Source organism: Leucoraja erinacea, chromosome 24 (genome assembly GCF_028641065.1).
Source record: "Leucoraja erinacea ecotype New England chromosome 24, Leri_hhj_1, whole genome shotgun sequence".
In the NCBI taxonomy this organism is placed as follows: domain Eukaryota; kingdom Metazoa; phylum Chordata; class Chondrichthyes; order Rajiformes; family Rajidae; genus Leucoraja; species Leucoraja erinaceus.
Window position 1 is genome coordinate 674,871 of NC_073400.1, and position 15,446 is coordinate 690,316.

General features: G+C 44.5%; 1 protein-coding gene across 1 annotated transcript in view; it reads right to left on the reverse strand.

The window, feature by feature from the left end:
• Positions 1–14,118, reverse strand: part of LOC129708551 (ATP-sensitive inward rectifier potassium channel 10-like) — a 42,844-nt gene extending 28,726 nt beyond the window's left edge. Inside the window, exon 1 of the mRNA XM_055654355.1 lies at positions 13,964–14,118. The gene's annotated coding sequence lies outside the window, so the exon portion shown is untranslated. The remainder of the gene's footprint in view (positions 1–13,963) is intronic.
• Between the last annotated feature and the right edge of the window lie 1,328 nt (positions 14,119–15,446).

Here is a 15,446-nt window from a genome sequence, read left to right on the forward strand (position 1 = left end):
TGACTTGACTTAACTTCATCTGATGCAAGAATCTCTGCACTTGCGTGGCACTTTGGTGCAGCTGGTTGAGGTGCTGCCTCATAGCGCCAGAAACAAAGAAACATAGAAACATAAAAAATAGATGTTCCTCATCAATATTGCACCCGTTCATCACCAAATTGGCCAGTCAGTTCTGGGAAAACGGATTATTCTGGGAGAAGTTTGTTTGCCTCCCCTGTCCTCGATTCCTCTGCCAACCTCCTCTTTGCTCTGGCTGATAGCCCCATCCTTATTGTTTTCGTGTTGGACACTCCCTGCTCCAATGACCATACCCGCCACAGCTACAACAGCGGTCTGGTCCCAACGCCCTACTCACTCTACTCACCTGGAGTCCCGCATTCCTGCATAGAAACATAGAAAATAGTTGCAGGTGGAGGCCATTTGGCCCTTCGAGCCAGCACCGCCATTCATTGTGATCATGGCTGATCGTCCCCTATCAATAACCCGTGCCTGCCTTCTCCCCGTATCCCTTGACTCCACTAGCCCCAAGAGCTCTATCTAACTCTCTCTTAAGTCCATCCAGTGATTTTGCCTCCACTGCCCTCTCTGGCAGGGAATTCCATCAATTCACTACTCTCTGGGTGAAAACATTTTTTCTCATCTCAGTCTTACATGACCTCCCCTTTATTCTAAGACTGTGGCCCCTGGTTCTGGACTTGCCCAACATTGGGAACATTTTTCCTGCATCTAGTTTGTCCAGTCCTTTTATAATTTTATATGTTTCTATAAGATATCCCCTCATCCTTCTAAACTCCAGTAAATACAAGCCTAGTCTTTTCAATTTTTCCTCATATGATAGTCCCGCCATCCCAGGGATCAATCACGTGAACCTACGCTGCACTGCCTCAATCACAAGCATGTCCTTCCTCAAATTAGGAGACCAAAACTGTGCACAATACTCCAGATGTGGGCTCAACAGAGCCCTATACAACTGCAGAAGAACCTCTTTACTCCTATACTGAAATCCTCTTGTTATGAAGGCCAACATTCCATTAGCTTTCTTCATTGCCTGCTGTACCTGTAAGCCAACTTTCAGTGACCGATGTACAAGGACACCCAGGTCTCTGTACCTCCCCCTTACCTAACCTAACCCCATTGAGATAATAATCTGCCCCCTTGTTTTTGCCACCAAAGTGGATAACCTCACATTTATCTATATTATACTGCATCTGCCACGCATCTGCCCACTCACTCAACCTGTCCAGGTCACCCTGCAACCTCCTAACATCCTCTTCACAGCTCACTCTGCCACCCAGCTTTGTGTCATCCGCAAACTTGCTAGTGTTGCTCCTAATTCCCTCTTCCAAGTCATTAATACCCCCAATACCATATGCTCTAATGTTAGTCACTAGTCTCCCGTGCGGGAACCTTATCAAAGGCTTTCTGAAAGTCTAGATACACTACATCCACTGGCACCCCTTCATCCATTTTACTTGTCACATCCTCAAAAAATTCCAGAAGATTAGTCAAGCATGATTTCCCTTTCATAAATCCATGTTGACTTGGACTAATCAGGTTAACTGGTCTGTAATTTCCCGTTTTCTCTCTCGCTCCTTTTTTGAAAAGTGGGATAACATTAGCTATCCTCCAATCCACAGGAACTGATCCTGATTCTATTGAACATTGGAAAATGATCACCAATGTGTCCACTATTTCTAGAGCCACCTCCCTGAGGACCCTGGGATGCAGACCATCAGGCCCAGGGGATTTATCATCCTTCAGTCCCATTAGCCTACCCAATACTCTTACCATGTCTGGTTCATTAGACAACACTAAATCCAGAATTGCCTTTTCTCTGGTCGGCTCCATTACAAGCTGCTCTAGGAATCCATCTCGGAGGCATTCTACAAACTCTCTTTCTTGGGGTCCTGAACCAACCTGATTTTCCCAGTCTACCTGCATATTGAAATCCCCCATCATCACAGTGGCATTACCTTTGTTACATGCCAGTTTTAACTCCTGCTGCAACTTACACCCTACATCCGGGCCACTATTTGGGGGTCTGTAGAAAAGCATATAACATATAACCATATAACAATTACAGCACGGAAACAGGCCATCTCGACCTTTTCAGTCCGTAAACACGTTTTGTTTCCTAGTCCCATATACCTGCGCTCAGACCAATCCTCTCCATTCCCTTCCCATCCATATGCTCTTATCCAATTTATTTTTTAAATGATAAAATCGAACCTGCTTCCACCACTTCCATTGGAAGCTCATTCCATAAAGCCACCACTCTCTGAGTAAAGAAGTTCCCCTCATGTTACCCCTAAACCTGCATCCCTTAATTCTCAGAAATTACTGCCCTTGTTTGAATCTTCCCTACCGTCTCCGTGGGAAAAGCTTTTCCACGTCAACTCTTTCTATCCCTCTCATCATTCTAAAAACCTCTATCAAGTCCCCCCTTAACCTTCTGCGCTCCAAAGAATAAAGCCCTAACTTGTTCAACCTTTCTCTGTAAGTTAGTTGCTGAAACCCAGGCAACATTCTAGTAAATCTCCTCTGTACGCTCTCTATTTTGTTGACATCCTTCCTATAATTAGGCGACCAAAATTGTACATCATACTCCAGAATTGGCCTCACCAATGCCTTGTACAATTTTAACATTACATCCCAACTGCTATACTCAATGCTCTGATTTATAAAGGCCAGCACACCAAACTCTTTCTTTACCACCCTATCTACATGAGATTCCACTTTCAGGGAACTGTGCACAGTTATTCCCAGATCCCTCTGTTCACCTGCATTCTTCAATTCCCTACCATTTACCATGTACGTCCTATTTTGATTTGTCCTGCCAAGATGTAGCACCTCATGTAGCACAAGATGTAGCACCTGCCAGATGTAACACCAATTAGTTTTTTCTTGCCTTTACAATTCCTCAACTCAATCCCCAGCTGAGCTACCCCCCCTCCTCTGCCCACCTGCCTGTCCTTTCTATAGGATGTATAACCCTGAATATTAAGTTCCCAGGCCCGATCCTCCTGCAGCCATGTCTCAGTAATCCCCATAATGTCATATCTACCAACCTCTAACTGAGCCTCAAGCTCATCTACTTTACTTCTTATACTTTGCGCATTCATATACAATACTTTTAATTCCTTACGCATCTCACCTTTCACATTGATCCCTACTACACTTGGCCACCCTCTCCTATCCCTTTGTGAGCTTCCTTTCTCATTAATTCTGGGGTCATTGACCATCCCTTTACTCTCTTTCCCTTTAACTCCATCCTCGAATATCCCATTTGACACCCCACCCCCCTTATTCAGAGACCCGGATTCAAACCTGAACTTGGTTGCTGTCTGTGTGGAGTTTGCACGTTCACCCTGTGACCACGTGGGATTCCTCTGAGTGCCCTATTTTCCTCCTATGTCACAAATACATGGGGATTTGTTGGTTAACTGACCTCCCAAAAGTTTTCCCCAAATATGTAGGGAGTGAATGAAAAAGTGATGGCAGGGACAGGGAGATAGCGGATCTGAATGTGTAGGTGAGGAGTTGGTGCGGGGGGGGGGGGGGGGGGGGGGGGGGGGGGGGGGGGGGGCAGGGGTTTAGATTCTAAACCACTGGGATCTGTTTTGGGGTAAGGGTGAATTGTACAAAAGGGACGGGTGGCACCTTACAGGTGGGGGACCAGCATTCTGGCAGGCAGGTTTGCCACTGCTACACGGGTTTAAACTAAATAGTGGGGGGGGAGGAGGGGGGGGAGACAAATTGGAAATGCAAGGATGGAGTTAAAGGGAAAGAGACTATTGGAAAAGTTAAGAAAGACACAAGAATTAACGGGGCAGAAAGCTCGTAAAGGGATAGGAGAGTATGGCCGAGTGAAATAGGAATTGATGTGGAAGGCGAGGTAATGGATTAAAAGTATTATATATGAATGCACAAAATATTAGAAATAAAATGGATGAGCTTGAGGCTCAGTTCCAAATTGGCAAGTATGATGTTGTGGGAATTACAGAGACATGGCTGCAAGACGGCCAGGGCTGGGAACTGAATATTCAAGGGTATACGTCGCATTGAAAGGACAGACGGGGGTGGGTAGAGGAGGAGAGGGGCAGAGGGGGTGGGGTAGCTCTGTTGGTAAGGAATGAAATTCAGTCGCTTGCGAGGGGTGACATAGAATCAGGAGATGTAGAGTTAGTATGGATAGAACTGAAGAATTGTAGTGGTAAAAAGACCCTAATGGGAGTTATCTACAGGCCCCCAAGCAGTAGCCTGGATATAGGGTACAAGTTGATTCAAGAGTTAAAATTGGCATGTCGTAAAGGTAATGCTATGCTGGTTATGGGAGATTTCAACATGCAGGTAGACTGGGAAAATCAGGTTGGTGCTGGACCCCAAGAAAGGGAGTTTGTGTAGTGCCACCGAGATGGATTTTTAGAGCACCTTGTACTGGAGCCAACCAGGGAGAAGGCAATTCTGGATTCAGTGTTGTGTAATTAACTGAATTTGATAAGGGGACTCGAGGTAAAGGAGTCATTAGGAGGTAGTGACCATAATATGATAAGTTTTAATCTACAATTTGAGAGGGAGAAGGGAAAATCGGAAGTGTCAGTATTACAGTTGAATAAAGGGGACTATGGAGCCATGAGGGAGGAGCTGGCCAAAGTTGACTGGAAAGAGACCCCAGCAGGGATGACAGTGGAGCAACAATGGCAGGTATTTGTGGGAATAATACAGGATCAGTTCATTCCAAAGAGGAAGAAAGATTCCAAGGGGAGTAAGGTGCAACCGTGGCTGACAAGGGAAGTCAAGGACAGTATAAAAATACAAGAGAAGTATAACATAGCAATGATGAGTGGGAGGATTGGGAAACTTTTAAAGAGCAGCACATGATAACTAAAAAGGCAATATGGGGAGAAAAGATGAGGTACGAAGGTAAGCTAGCCAAGAATATAAAGGATAGTAAAAGCTTCTTTAAGTATGTAAAGCGGAAAAAATGAGTTCAGTCCAAAGTTGGACCCTTGAAGACAGAAACAGGTGAATTTATTATAGGGAACAAGGAAATGGCTGATGAGTTGAACAGATACTTTGGATCTGTCTTCACTAAGGAAGACACGAAAAATCTCCCAGATGTACTATTGGCCAGAGGACCTAGGATGACGGAAGAACTGAAGGAAATTCACATTAGGCACGAAATGGTGTTGGGTAAACTGATGGGACTGAAGGCTGATAAATCCCCAGGGCCTGACGGTCTGCATCCCAGGGTACTAAAGGAAGTGGATCTAGAATTTATGGACGCATTGGTGATCATTTCCCAATGTTCTATAGATCAGGATCAGTTCCGGTGGATTGGAGGGTAGCTAATGTTATCACACTTTTTAAGAAACGAGAGAGAGAGAAAACAGGGAATTATAGACCAGTTAGTCTGACATCCATGGTGGGGAAGATGCTGGAGTCAATTATAAACGATGAAATAGATGGATTGAAGTGACAGGATCGGTCTGAGTCAGCATGGATTTACAAAGGGGAAATGGACAAGTGGATGTAGTGTACCTGGACTTTCAGAAAGCCATTGATAAGATCCAACATAGGAGATTAGTTGGCAAAATTAGAGCACGTGGTATTAGGGGTAGGATACTGACATGGATAGAAAATTGGTTGGCAGACGGGAAACAAAGAGAATAGCGTAGTGCAGCGTAAGTTCATGAGGTTAATTCCTGGGATGGCGGGACTGTCATATGTTGAAAGAATGGAGCGACTGGACTTGTATACTCTGGAATTTAGAAGGATGAGAGGGAATCTTATTGAAACATAAGATTATTAAGGGATTGGACACGTTAGAGGTAGGAAACATGTTCCCGAAATTGGGGGAATCCAGAACCAAGGGCCACAGTTTAAGAATAAGGGGTAAGCCATTTAGAACGGAGATGAGGAAGAACTTTTCACCCAGAGAGTTGTGAATTCTGCCATGCTTTCAGGAGAGAGTTAGATAGAGCTCTTAAAGATTGTCAAAGGATATGGGGAGAAGGCAGGAACGGGGTACTGATTGTGGATGATCAGCCATGATCCCATTGAATGGCTATGCTGGCTCAAAGGGCCGAATGGCCTACTCCTGCACCTATTGTCTATTGTCTATTCTCTATAACATAGAACAAGTATGAATGGGGGATTGATGGTCAGAGTGGATTCGGTGGGCTAAAGGGCCTCTTTCAACGTTGTGTCTTTAAAACATAGAGGTTCTTACAATGTCCTTGGATACAATGGATGAGGTCCTCAAGACTTATCCCTCTTTTTGTGCCTTAAGACCATCTGCATCTCTTTGTTGTAATGTGAATTGGTTCTAATACATCACTCCTCATTTCCCTTAATTCCTTAGCTTCTTTCCTTCTCCATGATAAATATTAATTTAACAAGTTGCCCATCTCAAAGCTTTTCCCTTTGTGAATAGGGAAGATTCAAACAAGAGGACATGACTTCAGAATTAAGGGACAGAAGTTTAGGGGTAACATGAGGGGGGACTTCATTACTCAGAGAGTGGCAGCTGTGTGGAATGAGCTTCCAGTGGAAGTGGTGGAGGCAGGTTCGATTTTATCATTTAAAAATAAATTGGATAGGTATATGGACAGGAAAGGAATGGAGGGTTATGGTCTGAGTGCAGGTAGATGGGACTAGGTGAGAGTAAGTGTTCGGCACAGACTTGAAGGGCCGAGATGGCCTGTTTCCGTGCTGTAATTGTTATATGGTTATATAGAATCTGAGTGGCACAATGGTGCGCTGGTAGAGCTGCTGCGTTTATAGTGCCAGAGTCCCGGCTTCACTCCCGACTACAGGTGCTGTCTTTACCAAGTTTGAACGTTCTTCCTGTAACCACATGGGTGATCTCCGAGATCTTCGGTTTCCTCCCACAATCCAAAGATGTACAGGCATGTTGGTAAATTAGTTGGTATAATTGTAAATGGTCCCTATTGTGTGTAGGAGAGTGTTAAAGTGCAGGGATCACTGGTCGGGGCGGACTCGATGGGCCGAAGGGCCTGTTTCCGTGCTGTATTTCGAGACTAAAGTAAACTAAATCTCTTTGGGTTCTCCTTTACCTTATCTGTCAAAGCCTTGTCATCTTTTAACCTCCTGATTATCCTTTTAAATGTGCTCCTACATCCCTTATACCCCTCAAGGGATTTGCTTGATCCAAGCCTTTATACCTGACACAGCTGTTCTTTATGCTGACTGGAAACTCAATATCCCTCATCAACAAGGTTTCTCGAAACCCACAGGCCTTGCCTTTCACTAATAAAAAGCAGTCCTGAACTCTCTATTAACCACATTTAAAAGCCTCCCACTTGCCAGGCATTCTTTCATCTACAAACAGCCTCCCCACGCAACAGTTCCTGTGCAATACTTTCAAAATTTGACTTGTCCCAGTTTCAGACTTCCACTTGTGGACCAGTCCTATCTTTTCCCATAACTATTTAAAAATCATTAGAATTATAGTGCTTGGCCCCACTGACACTCAGTCACTTGCCCAGCCTCATTTCCTAATAGGAGTGTTATGAAAGAACAGAGTTAGATGCCCTGTCTGTTTAGGCATCGATTTAATGCTTGCGAACACGTTCCTGGACAAAGTTACCAACTTCCTCTCCATCCAAGCCCTCTGTACTGTGGCTGTCCCAGTCACTTATCAGGGAGGGTGGAATAATACTATTACAAGCCTGTATTCTTACAGCTATCTGCAATCTCCATTTGTCCTTCCAGCTGTCAAGTGGGAGGCCTGTCATATTCCCATCCAAGTACCAATCACATCCTGAGTTCACCTACCTTTACCTGTCAGGTTTCTTGCATTCCTCCCTTCCTGTCTCCCCATTCCCCTCCACCTCTCATGGCATCCAGGGTTATTTCTCATCATATATAACCATATAGAATAACCATATATAACCATATATAACCATCTGGACTTTCAGAAGGCTTTCGACAAGGTCCCACATAAGAGATTAGTATACAAACTTAAATGGTATTGGGGGTTCAGTATTGATGTGGATAGAGAACTGGCTGGCAGACAGGAAGCAAAGAGTAGGAGTAAACGGTTCCTTTTCACAATGGCAGGCAGTGACTAGTGGGGTACCGCAAGGCTCAGTGCTGGGATCCCAGCTATTTACAATATATATTAATGACTTGGACACGGGAATTGAATGCAACATCTCCATGTTTGCGGATAACACGAAGCTGGGGGGCAATGTTAGTGTTAGTGTTAGCTGTGTGGAGGATGCTAGGAGGCTGCAAGGTGATTTGGATAGGCTGGGTGAGTGGGCAAATTCATGGTAGATGCAGTATCATGTGGATAAATGAGAGGTTATCCACTTTGGTGGCAAAAACAGGAAAGATTTTCAGACCTATTATCTGAATGGTGGCCGATTAGGAAAAGGGGAGATGCAACGAGACCTGGGTGTCATGGTACACTGGTCATTAAAAGTAGGCATGCAGGTGCAGCAGGCAGTGAAGAAAGCGAATGGTATGTTAGCATTCATAGCAAAAGGATTTGAGTATAGGAGCAGGGAAGTTCTACTGCAGTTGTACAGGGTCTTGGTGAGACCACACCTGGAGTATTGCATACAGTTTTGGTCTCCTAATCTGAGGAAAGACATTCTTGCCATAGAGGCAGTACAGAGAAGGTTCACCAGACTGATTCCTGGGATGTCAGGACTTTCATATGAAGAAAGACTGGGAAGACTGGGCTTGTACTCGTTAGAATTCAGAAGATTGAGGGCAGATCTTATAGAAACTTACAAAATTCTTAAGGGGTTGGACAGGCTAGATGTAGGAAGATTGTTCCTGATGTTGGGGAAGTGCAGAACAAGGGGTCACAGTTTAAGGATAAGGGGGAAATCTTTTAGGACCAAGATGAGGAAAACATTTTTCACACAGAGAGTGGTGAATCTCTGGAATTCTCTGCCACAGAAGGTAGTTGAGGCCAGTTCATTGGCTATATTTAAGAGGGAGTTAGATATGGCCCTTGTGGCTAAAGGGATCAGGGGGTATGGAGAGAAGGCAGGAACAGGATACTGAATTGGATGATCATCCATGAAAATATTGAATGGCGGTGCAGGCTCGAAGGGCCGAATGGCCTACTCCTGCACCTATTTTCTATGTTTCTATGTTTCTATGTCTCCCCTCAACCTTCTGCACTCCCAAGAATAAAGACCTGTCTTGTTCAACCTTTCTCTGTAACTTAGGTGCTGAAACCCAGGCAACATTCTAGTAAATCTCCTCTGTACTCTCTCTATTTTGGTGACATCTTTCCTATAATTTGGCGACCAAAATTGTACACCATACTCCAGAATTGGCCTCAACAATGCCTAGTACAATTTTAACATTACTTCCCAACTTCTATACTCAATGCTCTGATTTATAAAGGTTAGCACACCAAAAGTTTCTTTACCACCCTATCTACATGAGATTCCACCTTCAGGGAACTGTGCAGTGTTATACCCAGATCCCTCTGTTCAACTGCATTCCTCAATTTGCTACCATTTACCATGTACGTCCTATTTTGAGTTGTTCTGCCAAGATGTAGCACCTCACACTTATCAGCATTAAACTCCATCTGCCATCTTTCAGCCCACTCTTCCAAATGGCCTAAATCTCTCTGTAGACTTTGAAAATCTACTTCATTATCCACAACCCCACCTATCTTAGTATCATCTGCATACTTACTAATCCAATTTACCACACCATCATCCAGATCATTGATGCGCATGACAAACAACAGTAGACCCAACACAGATCCCTGAGGCACCCCACTAGTCACCTGCCTCCAACCTGACAAACAGCCATCCACCATTACTCTCTGGCATCTCCCATTCAGCCACTGTTGAATCCATCTTGCTACTCCACTATTAATACCCAACAATTGAACCTTCTTAACCAACCTTCCATGTGGAACCTTGTCAAAGGCCTTACTGAAGTCCATATAGACAACATCCAACACTTTACCCTCATCAATATCCCTAGTAACCTCTTCAAAAAATTCAAGAATATTAGTCAAACATGACCTTCCATGCACAAATCCATGTTGACTGTTCCTAATCAGACCCTGTTTATCCAGATGATTATATATATATTATCTCCAAGTATCCTTTCCATTAATTTGCCCACCACTGGCATCAAACTAACAGGTCTATAATTGCTAGGTTTACTCTTAGAACCCTTTTTAAATAATGGAACAACATTCGTAGTACGCCAATCCTCCGGCACCATTCACATTTCTAATGACACTTGAAATATTTATGTCATAGCCCCTGCTATTTCTACACTAACTTCCCTCAATGCCCTAGGGAATATCTTGTCAGGACCTGGAGACTTATCCACTTTTATATTTTTCAAAAGTGTCATTACTTCCTCTTCTTTGATCCTCATAGTATCCATAGCTACTCTACTTGTTTCCCTTACCTCACATAATTCAATATCCTTCTCCTTGGTGAATACCGAAGAAAAGAAATTGTTCAATATCTCCCCCATCTCTTTTGGCTCTGCAGTTAGTTGTCCACTCTGACTCTCTAATAGACCAATTTTATCCCTCATTATCCTTTTGCTGTTAATATAGCTGTAGAAACCCTTTGGATTTACTTTCACCTTACTTGCCAAAGCAACCTCATATCTTCTTTTAGCTTTTCTAATTTCTTTCTTAAGATTCTTTTTACATTCATTATACTCCTCAAGCACCTCATTTACTTCATGCTGCCTATAATTATTGTAGATCTCTCTCTTTTTCCGGACCGTGTCCATTTCCCCTTGAAAACCATGGCTCTTTCCAATTATTACTCTTTCCTTTCAACCGAACAGGGACATAAAGATTCCGTACTCTTAAGATTTCACCTTGTTGGTGAAAATCTCGTGCAGGTCTCTAATTATAATGAGAAGGTGCACAAGTGTTAGGTGTTAGAAGATGGAAAAATCCCATTCACATTTCCTGTCTCTCCATAGATCCGTAGGGCTAGTTGGGAATTGATACAGGAAGCAAAGGAAGAGATAGCTTAGATAGACACAAAAAGCTGGACTAACTCTATGGGTCAGGCAGCACCTCTAGAGGAAAGGAATAGGTGACATTTCAGGTCAAGACCCTTCTTCAGACATGAGGGTCTGGACCCGAAATATCACCGATTCCTTTCCTCCAGAAGTGCTGCCTGACCCACAGTTACTCCAGCTTTTTGTGGCTATCTTCGGTGTAAACCAGCCCCTACAGTTCCTTCCTATAGAGCTAGTTTAGACTCTGGTTGAGATTTTTAAATGTTCGCAAGTCCCAGGTGAGTTACCAGATGATTGGAGGCTGGCAAACCTGGTCCACTTTTCAAGAAGGCAGCAGATATTTACAAACCAATGAGCCTCACATCAGTTGTAGAGTCATCATGGTCATGTAGCGTAAAACAGGCACTTCAGCCCAATTTGCCCACTCCAACCAATATGCCCCATCCACACTAGTCCCACCTGCCCGCTCTTGGCCCATAACCATCTAAACCTATCCTATTCATGTACTTGTCCAAATGTCTCTTAAACATTGTGATACTACCTGCCTCAACCACCTCCTCCATCAGTGTGTTCCATATACCTACCACCTTTTGTGTAATAAAGCTGTCTGCAGTTTCCTATTAAATCTTTCCCCCTTCACCTTAAACCTATATCCTCTCGTTCTTGATTCCCCAACTCTGGGTAAAAGACTCTGTGAATTTACCATATCTATTCCTCTCATAACCTTATTCAACCCCATAAGATTACGCTCATCCTCCTGCGCTCCAAGGAATAAAATCATAGCCTCGAGTCCTGGCAATATCCTCATAAATCTTCTCTGCCTCAACCATCCCTCTTATCTCTCAGAATACTCTCGAGTATCCTTCCGATCACAGAATCTTACCAGCTTAGCGACATCTTTCCTATAATAGGGTGATTAAAACTGAACACATTACTCTAAATGTGGTCTTACCGATGTCTGTAACATGGCCTCCCAACTTGTATACTCAATACTCTGAAGGATGAAAGCCTTCTTGACCATCCTATCTACCTGTGATGCCAGTTTCGAGGATCTGTCCCTGCATACCTACAGCGCTCTGCTCAACAACACATCCCAGAGCCCTGCCATTCACTGTGTACGTCCTATCCTGGTTAGCCTTACAAAAATGCAACATCTCATATGTCTTTGTATTAAATGCCATCAACCATTCCTCAGCCCACCTGGCCAATCAATCAAGATCCTGCTGCAATTTATCACAACCACCCACATTAGTGTCATCTGCAAACTTACATGCCTAGTACATTCTCATCAGATCATTGATATAGATGAAAATCAGCAATGGGCTCAGCTCAGAAACCTGAGGCACACCACCCATCACAGGCCTCCAGTCCAAGAAGCAACCTTTGTTTCCTGCTGTGACACCAATTTTCTATCCAATCAGCTATCTCTACTTGGATCCCGTGCCCTCACCACCCACACAACCGTGTCAAATTATAGCTCTTCCTTCATCAACGTTTTTTGGTCTCCAAAAATATTCCATCAGATTCTCGAGACATGATCTCCCAGTTACAAAACTGTGCTAACTATCCCTCAACTATCCCTCTTATCCCTCAGAATACTCTCGAGTATCCTTCTCATCATAGAACCTTGGCTCACTGGCTTGAAGGTCCCGGGCTTTTCTCTGAAGCCCTTCTTAATTAGAGGCACAACATTTGCCACCCTCGAGTTTTACAGCACCTCATCCGTATTTAACGATGGGCACCTGCAATTTCCTCCCTAACTTCCCACAGTGTTCTTGGATATATCTGTACTTTAGAGATACAGCTTAAAAACAGGCCTTTCAACCCACCGAGTCCATGCCAACCAGCGATCAGTCTCTACACGAGCACTAGGAACAATTTACAATTTCTAAATTCCAATTAACCTACTAACCTGTACGTCTTTGGAGCGCAGGAAGAAACCTGGAGAAACCCCCCGTAGTCACAGGGAAAACAGTACAGACAGTACCCAGAGTCTGGATCAAACCCGGGTCTCTGGTGCTGTAAGGCAGCGGCTCTATTGCTGCGTCACTGTGCCACCTGATCTGTTGAGACACAGGTGATTTGTCCACCTTCATACGTGTTTGGACCTTCACCACCTCCAGTAGAGAAAAGTTATTGGAAACGTTTCTGAGGGACAGGATTCATGACTACTTGGAAAGGCAAGGACTAGACTTAGCTAACGTGTTTATGACAAAGGTGGGTCCCAACTGACCAAGCTGATTACATAAGGTATTGATCAGGGCACCTGCCCACTATATTTACAGGAGCACTTTGAGAACTTTTTTAACTTCAGTAAAGCATTTGACAAGCTCCCATATGGAACACTAGTTCAAAAGATTACTGACCTTCGGATCCAATTACAGTTGGTACTTAGCTAACGGAGGCAGTGGGTAATGGTAGAGGGATTTCCACAGTGTTCTGGGATACACTTGATTGCTATCCTCCTCTGTGTGTTTATGGCTCGTCTTTAGGTAATGTGGACATGTCCCAGTGCATCACAGTTCTCTTTCCTGAGTTCCCTTGTCTGGCTCTGACCCATCGCAAGCAATTCTCCCACACAACTGGCAAGGAAGCACTCCTGGTTGCAGTTTAGAAAGTCCACCTGTATCCTCCTTTTGCAGTGAGGCAATCCCAATTAATATAGAGTCATTTAATTCCCCTACTATAACATTATGGCTATGAAACATCACTTGATCAACATCTGCACCCTGGGAGTGTGTGACGGGACAGTGTAGAGGGAGCTTCACTCTGCATCTGACCCGTGTCCTAGTAGTGTGTGATGGGATAGTTTTGAGTGAGCATCACTCCACATGCCCTGGGCCAACCTTCACTCTGTGCCTAATCCATGCACCAGGAGTGTGTGATGGGACAGTGTAGAGGAAACTTCACACTGTGTCTGACCTGTGCCATGACTGCCCACGTTAACAGAATTTCATACCTTGGTATTTCGATGGATGGAACTTTCAAGGTGGGGGTCGTTGTGTCGTTGCCTGCATTGCTGGAGAGTTTTGTCCTGTCCTCTCTCTCTGTGTGTACAATCTCTGTCGCTCAGCCTCTCTGCAGTTCATTCCCCCTCCTGAGAACAGCTGACATTCAGCGCCTTGTGCCAGAGCTCTGGGAGGAGGGCTTGGCCTCAGTGCGGAGTGGGCACAGAGGCTGCAGGCGTGGACTCGGAACTGGCAGTGCCAGCTCCTGCAGGGGCACAGGCGAGTGATAGAGGGCAACAGAGAGACAGAGGGGGTGTGTCAGAGCTGCTAAGGGAATGGACCAGGGAAAGAAAGAGCACGAGAGATGCAAGAGAGAGAGGGAGAAAGAGAGCAACTGGGAGAAGACAGTGAGAGACAGACAGAGACAGGGAGCGTGGGGAGCAAACAAGGAAGAGAGAGAGAGAGAGATCTTGGTGTAGCGGGAAAGATAGAGAGATAAACACAAAGTAAGAGGAGAGAGAGAACAGCGGAGACAGTGTGTTGAAAGAGAGAGAGTATGATACAGAGAGAGAGAGAGACGGTGAGGGGTGAGAAAGGGAGAGAACCAAGTGAGATTGAAAGGTGAAGAGAGGGAAAGATAGTTACAGAGAGAGGGAAGAAGAGAGAGATTGACTGACTGAGAGAGTGATTGAGGGATGATGAGAGAGGGAGAGAAAGAGATATGGGTGGGAGAGGGAGATAGGGATGTTAAAGATAGGGAGGAAGATAAATCGAGGAGGAGGAGAGCATGAGGAGAGATGATGGCAGAGGTAGATAGGTAGAGAGAAATGGGGTGAGAAGGAGAAAAGAAAGACAGAGAAATGTGGGAGATAGAGAAACGGGGTGACTAAGAAAGAGGGGGAGAGAGGCAAATGGGAGAGAGATTGAGGACAGAGCAATTGGGGAGAAAGATTGGGGGTAAAAGAGAGATTGGGGAGAGAGATTGGGGAGAGAGAGAGTGGGTAGACAGATTGGAAAGGGACATGGGAGTGCTGGTGCAGGATTCCCAAAAAGTTAATCTGTAAGTCGAATTGGTAGTAAAGAAAGCAAACTCAATGCTAGCATTTATTTCAAGAGGGCATATACAAAAACAGGGATGTAATGTTGAGGCTCCAAAATGCACTGGTAAGGCTGCATTTGGAATATTGTGAGCAATTTTGGGCACCACATCTGAGGAAGGATGTGCTGGCTCTGGAGAGGGTCCAGAGGAGGTTTACAAGAATTATCCCAAGAATGAGTGGGTTAACCTATGATGAGCATTCGTCAGCAATGGGCCTGTACTCACTGGAGTTTAGAAGAATGAGTCTATCCTGTCTATGCTCTCAGATAAATATGGTGAAATGCAGAAATATAGACAGATTCTTCATAAGTACAGGTATCAGGGGTTATGGGGAGAAGGCAGGAGAATGGAGTTAGGGGGGAGAGATAGATCAGCCATGATTGAATGGCAGAGTA